Source organism: Lepidochelys olivacea (assembly GCF_965140295.1).
Source record: "Lepidochelys olivacea isolate rLepOli2 genome assembly, chromosome: 3".
Lineage (NCBI taxonomy): Eukaryota > Metazoa > Chordata > Testudines > Cheloniidae > Lepidochelys > Lepidochelys olivacea.
The window spans coordinates 106,304,481-106,318,850 of record NC_140413.1 but is presented as its reverse complement, the minus strand read 5'-3'; the positions used below and the strand labels follow the sequence as shown (position 1 = coordinate 106,318,850).

The following is a 14,370-nucleotide window of genomic DNA, read 5'->3' as shown; positions in this document are numbered from 1 at the left end:
TGTCTCTGTTTTTGGGAGGCGAACTTGAAACCCTTTAAAGGGACCTGATTTGTAGAAAATACTGAGCGCCCGCCCCTGAAAATCAGGTCCCTTTAAGGGGTCTCCCGTTGGGCATCCAAAAATCCAGGCACACAAAATCACAAGTCACTTTTCAAAACATAGGCCCTCGTCATTAGTGCCAATTAAAGACCTCGCCACATCCCAAGGCTACCAACACAACACAATTCAGCAAAACAGTAAAAGAGTGAACTCATGTAATTTCAAAGCTTGTTTGGGAACTTGCAGGATTTCCCATACTCTTTCCCGAATTGATGCAAATTTACAAAACTCCACCTAACATATCTGGTGGCAGCACAAACATCAGTAGGTGGCATTCTTGCTTTTTTATGTTTAAATTGGAATAGAGTTTACACATATATTCAATCAGCTATTTAACTGAAAATTACCAATATGCCTTGCTTAGGATGCTTTGAACAAACAACATGCAGAAAGTGAACCTATTTCAGAAGCTCCTCAAATGTTTCTGGAACATATTTAGCTAAAATGACTCTTTGTGAGTATTAGCCGCAGCATCCAAAGCTGTGTGAATGGTGCAACACGTGGGAAAGATCTCTGTTGAGTGTTGTAGACCTGAAGACTGGAACATCCAAAGCAGAGATAACCCACACAAAAAAAATCTATTACAGGTTTTACACAATAACCCATTTGTAACCTACATGCCCAGGAGGCATGTGGATTACCCATGCATGCTGGATCAGGGGGACACTTTGGGAGATTACGGAGATGCATGGTGATGCCATCTCTATCCAGTACAAGTACAGATTTTTTAATGGTATCTCATATTCCAAAACTTGGACACACTCAAAATGTTGCTCTTTTTTGTTCTTCCTTTTAAAAAAAACAAAACAAAAAATCACAGCTATTAGGCTAGCCAGTACTCAGTGCTGTCCCATTTTGGCTGCTGAATCCAGGTTTTGTAACTATTTACATGACCAACAGGTAGCAATCAAGGTCGCTGTGCATGAACTCATGTAAGCAGGCATTTAGAAGTGAAACACACAAAAAGCATAGTTTAAGTGCAGCCACTGTGGCGTGTTAAAAAGATCCCACTTATTTAGACTGTAAGCTCTTTAGGGCAGGGACTGTCTTCCACACTATGTACAGTGCCTCACACAATAGAGCTGTCAGGGCTACAGGCACTACTGCAGTACAAACAACAAATATTAATAGGTGGAACATAGCAAACATCAGACGTATTTATTCTTTTATTAACATGGACTGAGAAGTGGGGGTGGGGACGGCAGTCATAACCCAATGGAACTGAGCCAGCTGACACTCATTACAATGAAAATGGCCTGGAGCCCTTATGGCTGGCTCGCTATATAACTACCACGCAATTCAGCACAATGCCCACCATCTGCAGCTAGAGACTGCAACTGATAAAGAATGAAAGTGATTTCTTGATACATCATCCCAAACTGAGCACAAAATTACAACAGGAGGATGGAAATGAGAACAGATTCAATTAGCTGAACTTCCCAGCTTTGCTCAAGATGTTTAACTGAATATCTGATTAATGCTGCAGCTATCTCCCTTCCCATTACATTCTCTGAGAAAATGAGCTGCCATTGTGTCATTTCCTGTTCTTGTTACAACCTCTATCAATAAGATCTTTATCATCTCCTTGCTACGGTCATAAAGTACCTACAGATGTCCTGCCAGTACTGGACTCACTTCGACCTGCATTTTAAGCACAAGACATAGCAGTGTCAGTATACAAAGAACTAGTCCTGGGAGGAGAAGGTAAGCTAGCACAATAGTTCACTACTGAACGTCCATCACTTTTAACAGTTGATCTTAGTGGGGTTGCAGAAGGTGTAAGTTGGGGTAGAATTTTGCCCCAGAATTTAGCTTTTTGCTTAGAAAACAAGAGGGGAAAAAAAAAAAAAGAGTCACAGGATCACACCTTCTGGTGCCTGCCTGTGAACATCCCCAAACCAGTATGGTCCAAGAGAGGCCCATGAATGAATACCAGCTTGAGGCAAGTCAGGCATGGGATCCATTGGTGGAGCTTGCATGGCAGTTTGTAGGGGTATCCACATGCCCTCAAAATTTGGAGTTTAGATTGTAAAGTCTTGACTGGGGTACCAAGGCGGATACTGTTTATCACTCACTGTCCATTTGTCCCTGTCCTCCCCACCTCCTCCAGCTGCTATCCATGACCACCTTGACTTTTCATGCTCCCTCCCATCCCATAACTTCTTAGGTAATTGCACCTTGCCTTGGATGATCTCACTGGAGAATCTCTGGTCACTGGCTGCATGTCTGCAGCTCTAGGGCTCTGGTGCTGCTCTGTTCCAATACTGTACGCTCTAGAATGCTGTACACAGGGAAAGCGCCAAAAAACACAGTATGAGAGTTACACAAGGCAGCATCTCAGAGCCATGAACGAGACTGCTTACCTTCACACAAGGGATGATTAAGGGAAGTGGGAGTACTTTACTTGCTGGTGGTTCATGGGGAGAGAGGCAGCCAGAAGTTTCAGGGGGCAGAGGTGCTGTGGGAGTTAAGGAGCTGGAAGGGAGGTGGTGAGAAGAAAGGGAGGTAGCAGGGAGGAAGCTGAAAGCATGAAGGGAAGTCAGGGAAGGACTTCGAAGCCTAAGGAAGTTGCAGGTGGACAAGGAAATGGAAAGAGACAGACATAAATGACGTTCCGCCTGTGCATCTTTAATATTTGTGTTCCTAAGCAGAGCCAAACAGTGTGAGGTTCATGATACTAGGCAGCCATTAATCACATCTGCATGCATTCATAGAGTTTCACACAGTGTCATCCTTAAGCTAGTGCTATTAGCCACTTGCTCACAAGAGTGCCAGAGCCACTCTCAAATTAAAAAGGAAGAAAGGTAAAAAGAGTGAATGCCCTGATTCAGCACAGCCTCCTGATAGCTATGTTCTTTCCCGGCTAGAGAAGAGAGGATAACGAGAGCCCACTTAGTGTTGTTGCTATGGTGTAAGGTCACACTATTGGCTGTGCGAGATTTAGTGTGACTCACTGCAGAATAATGTTACCCATGAGCAATGTTACAGCAGAGAGCACAATGGTACTTACAGAAACAACAGTGAAACCAGCCAGCCTTCCTAGCCATTCTGATCCCATTTCATAGCTGGGGGAGGGAGGGGGACACATGACAGTAATAAATACTGAACCAATTAATGTATTATGCTGCCAGACCATTTTTCTTACATTAAAAAAGACACCCCAGTGCAGACCGTATTTACTGGATCTTCACAACTCTAGATTAAAAACAGCAGCAGCTTGCACATAGGGGATCTTAATCAGAGGATCTCAACACTCTTTGCAAAGGTGAGCCTTACTGTCCCTATTTCACACATGGGGTAACTAGAGGGTTCAACCCCGCTCCTATTGAAGTCAGTGGGAGTTTTGCCACTGACTTCACTGGCACCAGGACTGAGTCATAATAAGCAACTTGCCCAAAGTCACAAAGCAATTCAGCGACAGAACCAAGAATATAAGCTCAGAACCATGTCTCCCAGTGCCTAGTTTTAACCAAAAGCACATGTTGCCCCACAAGAGATGTCATTTCATGCAGCTGTGGACTATTCCATTGTTGTTGTTAACTTGTTTGACTGTAGAATGCTTTATTAGAACATACATGCCACTTATAGTCAGCACACTTGGATATAAGGACCTTTAATATTCTGTGCTGGTAATGACTTGTCTGTCTACTCTTCAGGTCCAAGAACCTGTCACTAGTGTAGGATGGTATGGCCAGCCAATCAAAACACAGAACACTAGAAAGAACCAAACAAGACAGCTGACTATTATAAATAAGAGATCATGAAGATCCTGCTACCTCATCCTAGTGGAAAAAACACTTTGAATTAATGAGCTATTTTTCTCTTCTCATTAAGCTCATGATGAAAATTGTAATGAGGATAGGAAATGGCATAAACTTGATTCTTTCTTCTTACAGGGTCAGTGGAATGGAATCACATGGCCTGCTGCAGCACAGGGAAAAGTGCACTTCAAATGCAAACAATTTGTCACTGCAATAAACGTTACTCCCCTTCATATAAAAGCCAGTGACAGAATTCATTTTCATAAGATTGGTTTAAAAAAAAATAAATAAAATAGCGTTCTGCATTATCTTCCACTGCAAATTATGTAGAAATAAAATTAGGAACCTCAGAGCATAACTACATGCAGTTTGCATTCTACAATGTAACACAGAGCTGAATCAAAGAATGGCATATAAAAATACTGATTGCCGTTGTCTGATAATCTGTACCTGAAGGGCATACTCAGAAGGTGAGCTTGGCATGAGAGGTCAGACTCAGACTGCTGGTGGGGAGAAGCCTGTCAACCCTGAGTTTGTCCCTTTGTGAATCTGGGTACAGTCCAAATAGTTACTATCACACATATTAATAGAAGATAGTTCAGTCCAAAAAGAAGGCAAATTTTACCCCCAAAACTGGTTAAAATGTAATCCTGCAGACATGAGGATTTTTAAAATTTAAGTATCTACCGCTCTCTTTAGCTGCAGTAGTTTAGTTAAAGCTAGTGAAGTCTCTGTCAACTTTATGGCTGAAACTAAGTAGCTGGTAATCATAAAAAAAAAAAACTTTCAAGTGACGGCTCTTTAAATAGGCTGGGGATCTGGGAAGCATGAAAGCATTGTGTGTGCATTTGGGTAATTTTAAATTATTTGAGTCTTACTTATTAAGGTCATTATGCTACAGCTCACATACACATTATGGGCCTGATGCAGAAGTTACTGGGTGAGGTTCCATCACCCATGTTATGCAGCAGGTCAAACAGATGATCAAAATGGTATCTTCTGGCTTTAAAACATACATGTCTTTAAAACTGATTTCAGATTGTCAAAGTTTTTCTTGAGCAAGAGGAAAAAAAGGCAAAAGCTGAAAAAAAATCTATTAAAATCTACGTTCTCTGCCACTTATATATATTCACACAATGCATTCTTTTAGGATATTGCATCATTACAAGATTATCCTGCATTACAATGAAACAACACCGAAATTTTTTTTAAAAAAAGAGAGCATACACAAAGTCAGCATCAATGTTGCAAAAAATACATAAAAAGCAGTGATGGGAAAAAACAGTTCAAACTTCTAAGCTTTGGGGTTTAGGATCCTCAAGTTGGACGGTGACACCGTCATACCATTGAAGTCAGTTGGAGTTTTGCCATTAGTATCCACAGGGCCAGGATTTCGCTTTGGATGCTTACCCAGATATACAGTGGCTTCCACCAAAATCCATATTCCTCCCCCAAAGGCTCACCTCTCTCCTAACAAACTAAATGGTTGAGCCACAGCAACTCCTTGGGATGCGAGTCCACCTGCAACATCTTTATGGGATTTCTTACCCTATTTTGCTTTTTTCCCCCCACCTGAGGTTCCTTTTATCCCGCTCTTCCTGGTGCCACCCTCTCACTTGTAACACACAGTACCTGGTTAATCAAAGCCACAATACACCCATGTTTACACAGGAAATCCACTCCCAAAAAGCTATTTTGTGATTTTGATCATTTAAGAAAGGCGAATATGTGTACCCTCCATGTGCTTCCCACCTGTATTGGTATTTGCAACGTGCTGTATGCTATAAGTCCTGCCTCGTGTGCTCCACACTGCTTTCTCCTGTTCACCCTGGGGATTCCTCTTATCTATGAGGCAGGGGATGCCCTTTGCCTTCCCCTCCCCACTGGCCCAATGCAGTTCCTCTGTGGAGCTCCCTCTCTCTTCCCTTGATGCCTTCTTTCCAGTAGAGAATTCTCCCTGCTGTCTTTCCCAGCATTTCCTCTCCCCTTCACCCCTTGCTCCATGTATCTGCTCCTCTCCTTTTGCTTTATAAATTATATACATAGAAGAATCACATTACCCACCTCTGAAACATAAATGCTTCTGGGGTGGAACACAACCGCTGTTTACCACAGTGCAGTTTAGGAGAGGAAGCATATCTAACTGAATCTTAATGAAAAGGAGTACTTGTGGCACCTTAGAGACTAACCAATTTATTTGAGCATAAGCTTTCGTGAGCTACAGCTCGCTTCATCGGATGCATATCTGATGAAGTGAGCTGTAGCTCACGAAAGCTTATGCTCAAATAAATTGGTTAGTCTCTAAGGTGCCACAAGTTTTCCTTTTCTTTTTGCAAATACAGACTAGCACGGCTGTTACTCTGAAACCTGAATCTTAATGGAGTGTGTGTTAGCTGGGCCTCACACGCTTATCCAATCTGGAATTTTGGAAGGGTACCACAGCTAATATCCCCATTAAACATAAAGCAGACAAGCAAAAGAATACAGAAGACAATACAAGAACATTTTCATTTACATAATGTCCACCAGAATCTGAGTTGCCATCACAGAAGTGTAACGGTCCTTGTGGGAAAGACAGACTTGAATAAACTAGTTAATCTACTGTACAACCTAAAGCAACAGAGACTACAGAATTCATATTGGCTATCATAATTAAATAACTGTGAAACAGTCACCCATCTTGAGATAGTTTCTAAGATTATTAGCTGCTTTGCTATGCCCCTTAATAACATCTCTATTTAAATACAGACAGAGTCCAGCCAGCCAGCAGCTTGACACTACTGTCAAGATGAAAGAACATTAGGCACATAATGTACTATTGCTCAGAGGGTAGCAGTACTGTACAAAGGAAAAGGTGAGGAAAGAGCAACAAAGAAAACATACATCACAATATTAAAATGCGTCAGTCTGAGGACAAGGCCAAAAGAAATAACCAGGATGTCCTTAATCTCCAGCGGAGCTTCTTTTTGATACATTTCTAATTGTTTTCCTACCACATCCCTCCCAAAAGCTCTTCTTTCTTTGCACTGTGTGTACGATGGGTAACTGACTCCAGCTAACTCTGTTCTTAAGGAATCTGATGGCACACACAAATCCCAAAGGGCCATTTATTATAAGACAACCAGTATCCTTTATGTATTTATTACCTATTTTATTTGCAGCTATTAAGTTTCTTCAGTGTTTCTCCAAGAGCATAAGAGCGAGATTTAAGAGAGTATTAGCTGAAATAGAGCGTGAATGTGTGACAAGGGTCAGCGAATCCATCCTTATTGGTGAACCTTTTGACCCTAGCTAAAAGATTTCCTGTACATGCCCGGTATGCCATTTTAAAAGGCTAAGAACTTGGTCAAATCCAAACCAGTTCTCTCTAACAATGGAAAGCACTGCTCCCCAGTTAAAGCGATACCCATGACAAATCTTTTTTTCTCCGTCCATTGACTGTCCAGATTGCAAGCTCTTCTGGGAAGGAACCGTCTCTTAATATTTGTCTAGCACAATGGGGCCAGTTGTTGGTTGGGACCATAACTATAATAAATATTTTTGCCATGCATTCACCGAGTACAATTCAATCAAACATTAACATTTCCATTATGTAAAAAGATTCCGCAATCTGCAATAATTTCTTCCAACCGATCATGACAATCTTAAGAGTTAACTCACTATTAACTACATTGTACAACACAAACATTTTCCATTGCCCCCTCCAGGGTTAGAGCCAGGAGCATATTTAGTGGGAATCTGGACTCTCCACAATAAAGGAATGAAAAACTCTTTCTGGTTAAGTCTCTTGTTTTGACACTTCAAATATTCTTCGCTCCCAGACCCTGCATGATGAGCTGGATGAATTCTATGCTAATTTGTCCACTGTGTAAGCAAACCTGGGGCCATACAATCAAAAAATGCTCAGAGGAGACAAGAGAGGATGAGTTGCATTTCCAATTATTACAGGCTGAGTTTTAAAAGGTTAGTCCTGTGTTTTGGGACTGCATTCAGCTTTAGCAGCAATGCAAACAGTCTTAAATCTTAGCAGATCTAAAGGATGGCTATTAAAATAAACAGAGTTGTTTAAACACCACATTTGCCATGCATTGTGCATTTACACTCACTGGGCCTTAGTGTATTCAACAATAAAAAAAGCATTACTTTCCTAAGCAAACAAGGATTAAAAGAAACCAAACATGCAATGTATTTTCTGTGCATTAGGAAATGGCCTGTTTTAAGCTTTTTTAGTCTGTAAAGTGGGGAGTTTAATATCCCCGTTAAGGCTCAGTGAAATTCAACATCACACAGAATCTGTGGCAGAGCCCAGAATTAACACAGATCTCCCACATCCCTTCCCTGTGCCTTAACCACAGAAACATCCTTTTTCCCCTAAAAGTGTGCAGATCCATCCCCAACATCTCTCTAACACCCTGAGAAGTGGCTGGCTAGCCAGCCCACATGCTATTAAAGGCTGTGATTCTGCCCGGCAGCCTGGGGAAGGCACTTGCAGCTGAATCATGATCAGAGGAGGAGTGTGCTAAACCAAAAGGTACATAAACAAAGAGGCAGAGAAGATAAGATGGAGGTGGACAGCAGCAGACCTGGTTGAAATGAGTCTGAAAAGAGTTACAACCTAGGAGAAGTAAAGGGCTAAGAACTGAGGGGAGGGGTCCACAACCAAACATCTGGTGAATCACAGCTGTTTTGAAGGGAACTAAATAAGGAACTTATCATTTTAAACTTCTCTGCTGATGAATATCAACAAGGGCTATGAAAACAAATGGTCCACGGCCACAAGTGGTCTGCAGACTGTATGAGCACAGAGCCTGTAGTATGCAGCGCACTGTAGACCAGCATCACAGAAATACATCTGACTGGAACTGCAAAACATTTGCCTTTCATCATTGAGAACGATGAACAGCTGCTAAGCTACTCGCCAGGGAGAAGTATTCCTAATGGTCTTATGGAAAATTCTCAGGCTGAAACTGATAGCAATGATAGAAAAATAATCTTTTCCTTGTGTTACATGGATTTCTGTGCCCATCAATGAATCTCCCTCCATCTTAGTTACTTCTAAATTCTGGAATGGGTCATTCCTTCAACAATGATCACTTGTGCAGCTAAACTTTTCCAACCAACATTAAACACTATCCCCCTCTGCTCCCAGGAATGATGGCCTGTAGGACAGGTGAGGCCCATTCTTAATGAAACATTTCTGGAGCTTCATCTACACGGCTGGTGCTAACAACAATTCAGCTGTGCTGGGGCTAGTAATGTTGGGAGCCCTAATGTAGATGGCATTTGTGGCTCCAGGAGCTTTTTCACCATTGTGATGATTAGTAGGGCCCTACCAAATTCACGGTCCATTTTGGTCAATTTCACGGTCATAGGATTTTTTTTTAAAAAAAATCTGTATAGCATAGGTTAAAAATACACAAAAGAAAGACCAGATTTCATGATCTGTGACACATTTTTTCACGGCCATGAATTTGGTAGGGCCCTAATGATTAGATATGGTCTGATATCAGTGGGAGGTTTATAAAAAGATCAAGGCCCCTTATTTGTAACTAAATTCTAAGTCGTCATTTATTATTCATTCAGTACCTACCATCACATTCAACATTATTCAGTGGGAAAATATGTTCACATTTAGGATCGCTGCTACTTTTGCCCTTTCCCCTCTTTGCATTCCCTTCCCTCAGGCAATTTCGAATTCCCACTTGCTCTTCCGATCCACTTACTCATCCCATCTGCTAAGTCAGTCCTGATGTTTAAATTGTCACCTTTAGGCTTTAGAGTCAATACCCCAGTGACATTAATAGGCAGTACAGGAGTTCACACATCTCAGATGCATTAATTCAGGCTATCTGCATACTCAGGCAGACAACAGTGCATAAGTTTACAAATGGTTCTCACTAGAAGATTATATTTGCAACCATAAGAGCTAGAAACTTTTTTTTTTTTAATTAAAGTTGAGATTCTTTGGAATCTGAATATGCCAAGCAGGCCACAGAAATATGCCAAGCAGGATGGATCCAGCCTGCAAAGTGGGTGTTTGAAACAAGTCTACAGTGCTGCTGAGAGTTGCTGCCAGATTATTTTTTAAATTTGCTTGGTCACTTTTCCCTTTAACATGCTTTTATCAATTTATAGCTAGCACTTGCAATATCCAGTTTAGTTTTATTTGGGGTGTTGCTGTTGGGGGTGTATAACCTAACAAAGCTCACTAGAAGGAAGAAGGTGGCCACAGTATCATGGTTAGAGGAGGGGCATGGGAGTCAGGGCTCACGAGTTCTGACCTTATCACATAATTGCTTAGGCCAAATTTTTCAAAAGTATTCATTAAATGCGGATGCCCAACATAAAATACCTAAGAGTCTGATTTCTGTTGGTGCTGAGCACTAGTAAATACAGTTGAAATGAACTCACCCTCTCTGAAAAATCAGGGCCCAGATGTCTCTTTACTAAACACCAAAATTAGTGGACAGGTCTGAAAATTTCGGGATATCCTCTCTATGTTCCAGTTTACACATCTCTAAACTGGGCACCATAATACATGGCATAACAAAGTATTGTGAAGTTTAATAAATGAGTGCTTATAACGCATTTGGAGAACCTTTGCTGAGCAATGAAGGCATACTATATTATTCATGAGGCCCTACCAAATTCACAGTCCATTTTGGTCAATTTCATGATCATAGAATTTTTAAAATCCTAAATTTCATGATTTCAGCTATTTAAATATGAAATTTCACAGTGTTGTAATTGTAGGGGTCTTGACCCAAAAAGGAGCTGGCGGGGGTATTGCAGGGTTATTGTGGGGGGGGGTTTGCAGTACTGATACCCTTACTTCTGTGCTGCTGCTGGCAGCGGCGCTGCCTTCAGAGCACCACAGCTGGTGAGCAGCGGCTGCTGGCCAGAATCCCAGCTCTGAAGGCAGAGCCGCTGCCCGCAGCAGCACAATACTAAGGATGGCATGGCATGGCCACCCTTACTTCTGTGCTGCTGCTTGCAGAGCTGGGAACCCGGCCAACAGCTGCCATTCTCCGGCCACCCAGCTCTGAAGGCAACATAGAAGTAAGGGTGGGAATACCGTGACACCCCTAAAATAACCTCATGATCCCTCTGCAACTCCCTTTTGGGTCAGCACCTCCGATTTGAGGATCACAGAATCTCAGGGTTGGAAGGGACCTCAGGAGATTTTCTAGTCCAACCCCCTGCTCAAAGCAGGACCAATCCCCAATTTTTGCCCCAGATCCCTAAATGGCCTCCTCAGGGATTGAACTCACAACCCCGGGTTTAGCAGGCTAATGCTCAAACAACTGAGCTATCCCTCCCCCCAAACGCTGGTCTCCCCTGTGAAATCTGTATAGTATAGGGTAAAAGCACACAAAAGACCAGATCTCATGGGGAGAGACCAGATTTCACGGTCCATGAGGTGTTTTTCATGGCTGTGAATTAGGTAGGGCCCTAATTATTCATTATGCTAACACCACACACTGATCCATCTCCTACCTGTCACTGTAAAAATTGAGGGTTAGATTCTCAGCTGGTGTGAATCAGCGTAGTTCCCCTGACAGCAATGGAGCTATGCCAATTTACACCAGCTGAGAACCTGAGCATGCATGTCTTCCCCCAGTGCCTCACCACATGCTGGGGTGGGACACTACTGATACACAAGTTCCATGTAATAGTTCAGAGCAAGGTCGACAGTGACACTTCTGTGGGTTGGCAGGAGGTAATAAGCCATTAAATACTCATTCTTGGAGAGAAGAAAAGTTAGATGAAAGGAACTTGACATTCAGGTAGTGAAAAACTTGGGGGTTGTGGAAATATACCTTAGAGCTCTGAGGAAATCACTTTAGGAGAAAAAAAAAAAAGAGTAATATTTTCTAATGCTAAATTGCCCGGTCAAGGTAGAAGCATTGTACACATAAAACATACAGGGCAAAAAAGACAAGTCTCCAAAGTGTACTGAGGGGTAAATTTTCGGTAAGGTGGCTTTGCCTTTTTATGTGCACAAAAATTTGCCCCAGCATTAACCCCCTTTAGCTATCACCGATGAAGGTTGAAGATAGCAATTAAAAGAACTACAGCAGCTACATTTCTGCATTAGTAAACTCATTCTGGTTCCTTCCTTTACAGGGGTGCTAGAACAATTTTTATAGTGAGGGTGCTGAGAGCCATTGAACCAAACTTCAAACCCTGTAGATAATGGAACTCACTTCAATCCAGGGGGTACTGCGGCACCCCCAGCACCCCTAGTTCCAGCACCTATGTACCTTTTACTCCACGGTATGGCTCACAGCCCTCACTAAGGGCCCATTTTCTATTTCAGTTCAGTTATTGTTAGTAGACCATTAAATATGACTGGAAATTAGACACTTAATAGAGAAGATGGGATAGCTCAGGTGTTTCGCAATAGGATATAGAGCTTTTCACCCTGAAGATGCCAGTAGGAATCTAGCTCAGCTGAGTAGCAACTAAGCCATTAGAATCAGAGGGCTGGCTGCTGGGCTATATGAAGTTATTAGGGTTGCCAATTTTGGTTGGCTGGATTCCTGGAAGTTTCATCACATGACAATCTTTAATTAAAGATTAATCTTTAATTCCTGGAGACTCCAGGCCAATCCTGGAGGGTTGGCAACCCTTTATCTTAGGCCACTTTCTCTTGGACAGATGTGGCCATTAAAAATAGTCCCTCCATTTTATCTATTTAGGTATTCATAAAGCCCCCACGTGATGATGTATTTATCTTCACAACCCCCGTGAGTTAGGGAAGCATTATCATCATTTTACAGATGGAGAACCGAGTCACAGAGAGGTTAGGTGATATGTCCAAGGTTGCATAGAAAGACACAGCACAACTGGGAACCAAACTCAGATCACTTTCACCCCAAGCCTTCCTGTCTTTCTATTCGATGCCCTCATTGGACAGAATGGGCACGTCGCCTTTCCCACCCCTAGGTGCTGTCCCCTTGGGATAGAGCTGAGCCACATTGACAGAGTAGTGCGAGAAAACCCATGTACATGTTCAGCGGGGAAATGAAAGGCCTCAGTGTCAGGAGCTGGGTATTTTTGTTAGGAAGTAAGACATTACCATTGCAGTCCCTCAACTGGGTTAATTTTCCACAGTGGTTTTCAAGGATTTAACCCCTATTAATGTCAAGGGGAGTTGAATCTCCCTACTTTGTGCTGGGAAGATGAACCCCAATGGGTCTCATTTAAACTAAGTAAAGCTGTGACATTCAAGGCTGCCTCTCCTTCCTTAACTCTCCAACTCTGCTGAACACAGCTGGGCTGTGGGGAAAAATACACCTCAGGTTTTGTCCTGTGTAATAGGTATTTCATCTGGGAAGTGCTGAGGTTGCCTTGGAAGAAACCATGATCCAAAAGCTGCAGCAGACCTCACTCATTTGTTGCAAAGGCCTCAGGAAACCATTTGATCTAACATGCCATATGTTCAATAATACACAGGCGCAACCCAACAGGGTGAGCTAAGAATAGAACAGCAGGTGTACATCAAAATTGCCTTCACTTTGCTGGAATCGGGCACATCCTTAATGTTCTTCTAATGTAGTTTTTGTACACTCAATTTCCTTTGTTTTTTTAAGAGTAATCTTAAAGCCAATTGGAGAGCATCCCCTCCACAATGTCAAATCAGATCTCTAGATTCTTTGGGTCCAACATAAACCAGCTTAGCTCCATCTGGCTCACTGGATTTGATATAGTTAGGGCCCTACCAAATTCACGGTCCATTTTAATTAATTCCATGATCAGAGTATTGAAAAAAATCATAAATTTCATGATTTCAGCTAGTTAAATGTGAAATTTCACAGTGTTGTATTTCTAGGGGTCCTGACCCCAAAAGGAGTTGTGGGTGGGGGGGTCACAAGGTTATTGTCATGGGGGTTGCGGTTCTGCTACCTTCATTTCTGTGCTACTGCTGGTGGCGGCGACGCTGCCTTCAGAGCTGGAAAACAGCGGCTGCTGGCAGGGAGCCCAGCTCTGAAGGCAGAGCCACTGCCAGCAGCAGCACAGAAGGATGGCATGGTATGGTCTTGCCCCCCTTATTTCTGTGCTGCTGCTGGCGGGGCGCTGCCTTCAGAGATGAGCACCTAGCTAACAGCTGCTGCTCTCCACCCGCCCAGCTCTGAAGGCGGCACAGAAGTAAGTGTGGCAATACCACAACCCTGTAAAACAACATTGCAACTCCCTTTTGGGTCAGAACCCCCAGTTTGAGAAATGCTGAATAGTATAGGGTAAAAGCACACAAAAGACCAGATTTCTCAGGGCGGGGTGGGAGGAGGGGCAGATTTCACAGTCTATGATGTGTTTTGAATGGCTGTAAATTTGGTACGGCCCTAGATAGATTGTTAGTGAATGCAGTTCTTTCACTGACATTGTAAGAAGACTGTATTATTGCCAGAATTTTGTACAGTATTCTTATTAGGCATAATAGTTCACCGAAAAGTGGCATGTAACAGCTCTACTGAGAGCTAATTGTCCACAGGTCGACATAATAATA

At 42.5% G+C, this 14,370-nt stretch overlaps 1 protein-coding gene across 1 annotated transcript in view; it reads right to left on the bottom strand.

The window, feature by feature from the left end:
• The window catches only part of ARFGEF3 (ARFGEF family member 3), a 115,894-nt gene that overhangs the window by 94,300 nt on the left and 7,224 nt on the right, over nucleotides 1–14,370 (bottom strand). The gene's annotated exons all lie outside the window — the stretch shown is intronic.